This window comes from Macaca nemestrina, chromosome 6, assembly GCF_043159975.1.
Source record: "Macaca nemestrina isolate mMacNem1 chromosome 6, mMacNem.hap1, whole genome shotgun sequence".
Taxonomy (NCBI): Eukaryota; Metazoa; Chordata; class Mammalia; order Primates; family Cercopithecidae; genus Macaca; species Macaca nemestrina.
Window position 1 is genome coordinate 100,588,352 of NC_092130.1, and position 6,000 is coordinate 100,594,351.

The following is a 6,000-nucleotide window of genomic DNA, read 5'->3' on the forward strand; positions in this document are numbered from 1 at the left end:
CCTGCAGTCCCAGCTACTCAGGAAGCTGAGGTGGGAGGATTGCTTGAGCCCGGGAGGACGAGGCTGCTGCGGGTTGTGATTGCACCACTGCACTCCAGCCTGGGTGACAGTGCAAGACCCTCGGGGGGGGGGGGGGAAAAGAAAGAAAAATTGTTTCGCTAAGGAAATGGTGGCATAGTGACACTAATCATTTTTTATTATGCAAGGATACAGAGGATGACCAGCTGTTTTCCATTTCAGATAGGAGAGGTAGTCCTTCTCAAACTTGTTGAAACTCAGATTCTTGGGCCCCACCCTCAGAATTTCCGACTCAATGGGTCTGGGCTGGGGCTCATGAATTTGCATTTCTAATTTCTAGCATACTGCCAGGTGATGCTGACACTGCAGAGCGTGCTTAGAGTAGCTCTGTGAGTAGTAGATGCGCACAGGGACGTAAACTGTACACAGGGAACTCAATTCAGACGGATAGCAAAATAATTTTTTTTCCCCCTGGTGGCATTAGATTCTCACCTGTTTGGAATGGGATGAATTGGGTTTTCCTTTCTTAAAAAGCAGATGCCTCTCAGTATAAGAACAATTCAAAGGTGAAATGGCCACATTTGAGGCACAGCACCCTGTCAATCGATATTCACCCAGAGGAGAAATGTGAAAGGCGATTTTCCTGCATGTCAGGAGATGCTGAATTAAATGATGTCTAAAGTTCATTCCATCTCTGTTGTTCCATTTGTGAAGTGTTAACAATTAAGTACTTAACACATACCAATTTTCTTGTAAGTGTATGACTTAGAGACCAAATAAATGAGTAGTCTATATATTTAGAAGTGGGCAGAAAATCACCGTAAACTAAAATGGTCCAGGAAGGTGATAGGGTTTGAAAGTGTGGCTTGAAGTGGAAGTGTGGTAAAAGCTGGATGGAGAGCATCCAAGGGAAAGAGACAATGAGGTGGAGCACAGGGCTGGGTTGGAGCTGGATTGGTTGGACTGGATTGGAGCCATGAAGCTGTCATCAGGTTGTGGAGGGCCCTGAGTGTCCGGCTAAGAGGACTGGAGATTATCGTACAAACATTCAAGAGATCTTAAAGGTTTTGAGTATGGAAGCTGCAGAATGCAAGGGAGTTTAGCAGGTCATAAGATAGGTTGGGATGGAACAACTTGGAGATGTTGATGCCCCGTGGAAGGGGTCTGGACAGAGATTGAAGAGAGAGGTAAGAAGAGCCTCCATGAGGCTGACATCAGTAAGGGAGATGAAGGGGGTATTTTAATACACTCAAGTTGGTGCCATCAACATGTATAGATATTACACACACTAACAAGTAGATTAAGTAGAGTAAATATCTGTTAATAGTAGAAAGTGAAGGTTAAAGTATAAATAGGTGATTGGGAGGGCAGTAGTTCTAATTTCATGTTCCAGCTGCTCAGCTCTTTGAAGAATCTGAGGTGGCTTCAAGGCCCTGTCATGGGTAATGTTTCTATGAAGAACTTTAAACACTAAGATGAAACTGGAAAGCCAAATGCTCTTGTTATTTTGCAAGTGCTAACATTAATCATGGGCATTTTGGTCTGCACTCATTGGGTAACAATACTGTCTCACAGGTCACTTCATCTCAGCATCTCAGAAAAGAAATTTGTCTGCAGAATGCTGGACTATTTTAGGGTTTGACATTAGAGAATGATTCAAATAGGTACAAGGCAATGTGTCAGCTTACTTTGCCATCTGATTGTGCTTGCAATAATATTAGAAACAAAAATGAAGGCCATCTAGTGAAAAAAAATTTTCAAGAAGGCAAGAGAGTTTTTTTTTAATTTGATGTAAAATAAAAACAACACTAATAAACCACTAGACACACCGAAACAATTTTTAAGCAATATTATTTTTAAAAATTATTGTTTTTAAGGCCCATCTGTTTTCTTTTGACAAGTTGAAATAAAGGTGTTTGGGAAAATGCAATTTTTAAAATAACAGATTATATCAAAAGCATCAAAAGGGAAAAAAAGTATGTCTCAGTAAAAGTCTTAGCACACTTTAATATTCTATTTGCCTTTGAGATGACTTGGTTATTTTCCAATAATATCACATTATTGATCAATGTTACATGCATACCCAAAATAGTGACTGTTGCCAGAAATGAGGAATGAGGAAATCATAGGAAAGAAATTATTCAAGCCTTTTTCAAAGTACTGGGAGCACTTGGGTTATTAAAATTTTCTAACTTGCTCCCATTTCCAAAAAAAAGAGAGATACTGAAAAGAAATAGAAAGTGCACTTTATTGCAAAGGAGACTCCTATGTCTAAAAAGAAAACTGTTACAGTCCAACTTCAAATTTACAAAAAAATTAAAAAGAATCAGAAATGAATGAAACAATCAGTGTTTGTATTTTTTAGTAGGGATGGGGTTTCACCATGTTGGCCAGGCTGGTGTCAAACTCCTGACCTCAAGTGATCCACCCGTGTCTGTCTCCCCAAAGTACTGGGATTACAGGCATGAGCCACCATGCCAGGCCGAATTCGAGCTTCTTGACAACTGGAACTTGGGGTCTAATTCATCATTGCTGTGTGTCCAGGATGTGTAGCAATGCCTGGCATGTAGTAGCTGCTCAATTATTTTGTGGCAATCATGAATTTACTATGATAAATTATATGCACCAGTCAATATACTAGAAATAGTTGTTACTTTCATTCCAGTAACAACTCTGGAAAGAAGATGGAGATATCCTTATTTAACAGTAAAGCAACAGACTCACAGAGACTGGTAGTATACGGCAGAGCTGGGTTTATCTGAGTCCACACAGTTTCCCCAAAGAAACCAATAAATGAACTACAATTTTCAACATTTTCACCTTTTACCAAATACATGTTGTCTATTCCTAGGTGAACACTAAAGGACCTACTACAAATGACTCCAAGTTACCATCATCTATTTGCCATTACAAAGAACTAGGACCCTGGGGTCCATTTTGTATCCAGGCAATAGTTCTGATTATAGATTTATTGCTAATCCGTTATAGTTCCTTATTGGTCTTCTATGCATGAATGAGACAAAATCTGAATGGTGCTTACTAAAGGGCTCTCTACCTGTAAAGTTGTTCTGAATCAATGTCTTAAAATCATTTATGCTTTCCCGTTGACCACACTCCAAGTATACTTTATTTTAATCTCGGATTGATCTATCTTTGGCAGTAGTTCATTGTCCTAGCTTTACTCTTCCCTGCCTGACACATTCCCTTCTAGAAGATTCTGTATTAATTGATTGATGACAGAGAAAATTCTAGATGACCTATGAGAGCTTGGATATTTTGAATGAAGCTTCACAATTTAACAGGGAATGAAAATGAAAACACCCATTAGGTGCCAAAAATGTTTAACAAGTGTGGGGAATTGGGAACTCTCATAGAGTGTTAAGGGGGGCGTAACTTCGAGCAACCATTTCAGGGAATAAGTTGGTCATCTCTAGTTAAAGTAAAGATGTACATTTCCTGAAACCTAGCAACTTCACATCTATTAAGGTACTCTAGTGAAGCTCCCACATACAGGAGGACATGTACAAGGATGTCCACTGCAGAGAAAAACAAAACAACCTAAATGGCCTGTAGTGGCAGAATGGATGGACAGATGTCGTGGTATAGAAAAACAAGATAGAGAAGGTCGGGCACGGCAGCTCATGCCTGTAATCCCAGCACTTTGGGTGGCCGAGGCGGGTGGATCACTTGAGGTCAGGAGTTCAAGATCCTCCCTGACTAATATGGTGAAATCCCATCTCTACTAAAAATACAAAACTTAGCTGAGCATAGTGGCAGGTGCCTGTAATTCCAGCTACTTGGGAGGCTGAAGCGGGAGGATCGCTTGAACCCGGGAAGTGGAGGTTGCAGCGAGCCAAGATTGCACCACTGCACTCCAGCCTGAGTGACAGAGTGAGACTCCATCTCAAAAAAATAAAATAAAATAGAAAAAAAAAGGTAAAGAAAGATAAATACAATGTTATGCCATATATGTGCAATTATAAACACATGAAATAATAGTACATAATATATGTTGCGATAGATGCATATGGTAAAAGTATAAAAAACATGTACAGGAAGAACATACCAATTTCAGAATAGAAATAACCTCTGAGAAATTAGAGAAGAAAATGGAAGCCAAAGATGTAGACCAGGAACATCAAATGTATCTATAACATTTAATTTCCTTTTTAAAAGCCTAAGGAAATATGACATTTGTTATATTCAGGGGGTATGTACATAAGTATTTGATGTTTTATCCTCTATGTCTTTCTTTTGTTTGTGATGCTTTTCAAAACTTTTTTTTAAAGGAACAAGTATTCTGTTAATATATTCAAAATAAAAATAATGTCTTAGTTTGTTGGTTTACCACTTTTTAAAGTTCAGATTTGTTAAGTTTTCTTGATAGAGGCAAATCTATATTATTTCAAAACAAGGCCCCAGTGAGATGTTGATGGTGGCAATATGAACATGCTAACACATATGCCTTTCTAAGAAGGTGCTTATGATTTATTGAAAGAGTTGTAGCTTCTACCCTAAAATTCAGCTGCTTCCTAGGGGGCTGCTAAGAACCACCTGCTGATGACCAGCATCTTGATTTTCGGATTGGTTAGTGACTCCTAATCCTCCTGTTCACACTTACCAAGGAATAACTCTTCATGGATGAATGAAGAGTTGATCACAGGTCTGGCCTATTGTTGAGGCAGGAATTGTCACACTGTCATAAAGTACTACTTATGCATTTTGGTGGGTCCTCCTTCATTATAAAGTCTTTCTGGGCCAGGCATGGTGGCTCACACCTGTAATCCCAGACTTTGGGAGGCCAAGGTGGAAGATCGCTTGAGGCCTGGAATTTGGGACCAGCCTGGGCAACACAGCAAGACCCCATTCTGTAAAGAAAAAAGGAAAAAAATTTATAAAAACAAAATCAAGTCTTTCTGTTTGTTTTGTTTTGTTTTGCTACCCAGCTCCTAATGCTCAGTTACTGTTTGTTAAGAGTTAACTTCGCATCTGGATCTGGTCAGCCCCTGGCCAAGTGCAAAAGCCAATAGTGAACCAAAGAGTATCATGGCAAGGGAGGCAGACATCACCAAAGACTGCATTTTGTCAGACCATAAATAAAACTGCCACCCCAAACTCCACAGGCAAAACCAGAATTGTTCAATTCCATCTACTCTTCATCTACTAAAACACGTCTTTCCTCTGATTTCCATACCCTGTTCATACACACATTTTCGGTCACTTAGGTTCAAAACCTCAATCATTTTGCATTCCTTCAGAATCATTCCTTAGTATCCAGTCAGTCCCTCAGCCTTGGTGATTTTTTTGTTCCTGTGACTCTCCTTTGCTGATGTCTCTTCTTTCTTCTTGGCTCCCATCATCACCCACCATGACTCTGATTCAAGCTGTCACACCATCTTACACCTGGACTGTTGCAAGGGTGATTTCTGTGCTGTTTCTTTCCTTCTTGCAATTTAGTTTGCTTGCTTCCTCCTCAGAATTCCTCTATCAAATATCATACAGTGTTATTGTGAGAAAAAAAATAAATAAATAGCTCATAGCAGTCTGAATTCTGTGAGATATGCAAGCCCAGAGAGACATGAGTATGGGACTTCATGCCCCCTTCTATGCCTGGGGGCAATTGTTTAAAGTCATTTTAAAGGCTGGTCGCGGTGTTTCACGCCTGTAATCTCAGAACTTTGGGCGGCCAAGGTGGGTGGATCGCCTGAGGTCAGGAGTTCGATACCAGCCTGGCCAACATCACAAAACCCTGTCTCTATTAAAAATACAAAAAATCAGTTGGGCTTGGTGGTGGGTGCCTGTAATCCCAGCTACTCAGGAAGCTGACACAGGAGAATCGCTTGAACCCAGGAGCCGGAGGTTACAGTGAGCCGAGATCTCACCATTGCCCTCCAGCCTGGGCAAGAAGAGTGAAACTCCATCTCAAAATAAATAAATAAATAGTCATTTTATTCCTGACAGCTGCTTCACCCATTATCTTCA